Here is a 1,304-nt window from a genome sequence, read left to right as displayed (position 1 = left end):
ATATCAGAACGTTTAGGTGGAGTGTCCACATAAAGAAAAAGGGACTGTTATCACACTGTTGAAGAAGAGGAGGAAGAGGAAGAAGAGGAAGAAGAGGAAGAACCCTGGTGCCGACCAACCTGAACAAGTTGCACAACCTCTTGGACGTGTGTCACTCTGAGTGTCAGTTTATCTCCAAAAGCACCGTCATCCCCTCAGAAGAATTCATTTAAAGCTACAAAACGTCTACATGACACCGGCGGTTCCTCTTTTCCTGCGTGAAGCTTCGGTATATAAGATCACTCCTCAGTGGATCGCTCATCGTCTGACTGCGGCGAGTCGAGTTAGTTAGTAACTGAACGACGAAGCAGATCCAGAGTCAGTTTTTGTGCCGTGCAGAGACTGAAGATGATGACCAACCGCTGGATTCCTCTGGTCGCCCTGGGCATCGTGATGCTCTTCTCTGCATCTGAAGGTACGCCGCCTCTTCGTCGCATCCTTCTTCTTCTTATGTGAAATACTCTGAGCCGCATAGAACAGGAAACTATTAATAGTCAACAGAGTACGAGTAAACTGCCCCACACAAGAAGTAATTTAACTATTTATCTAATAAGTTGATAACTAAATATTACATAAGACATATAAGAGTCTTAATTCAGTCTGAACTTCTCCTTTAACTTTTATTTTCCTTTTTTCTTTAATTCATAATATTGTTTCAAACATTTTGTTGCATGATTTTTTTATTATTTTGTTTGTGCATCTTTTATGTTAACGTTATTATTATTTATCACATTTATTGTTTCTTCCCGACATATCATTATTATTATTATTATAATTGAAAAAGACGAAGAAGACAGAACGAGACAGACTGTAAAATGTCTCCCTGAAGAGCTGATCACTGTAACAAAAGCAGAAGTGAGGAAGACGACAAGACGCAAAAGGAATAACCAATGTCTCTTAATGTGAATGTGTTGTTCTCTCACAGGCCTTTTTATGGAATCAGGCTGCTGTATGGGCGGCCGCCTCAAGATAAAGGGAACGGTCGTGAAGTGCCTTGAACAGGAAAAAAGATACTGTAATCATCATTACTTTGTGTAAGTACATCATGATTTAAACACGTCCACACACAAATACTAAATGTGAATAAAATCTTTCTATGATCACTTAACCTCACTACTCACATCACACTAACCCTGCACACGGACATCTTGGAAATGATTAATGTTTGATTCCCAAATCTTAAGATCTTGATAAGAACAACAGAGGAAAATGACACTGTACTCTGATCCAAAATGGCACCATGGGACATTAGTTTAATCAGAGGC

This window comes from Seriola lalandi, unplaced genomic scaffold, assembly GCF_002814215.2.
Source record: "Seriola lalandi dorsalis isolate HSWRI2012SDOR001 ecotype SW California unplaced genomic scaffold, Sedor1 jcf7180002054876, whole genome shotgun sequence".
Taxonomy (NCBI): Eukaryota; Metazoa; Chordata; class Actinopteri; order Carangiformes; family Carangidae; genus Seriola; species Seriola lalandi.
This window is presented reverse-complemented; position numbering follows the sequence as displayed.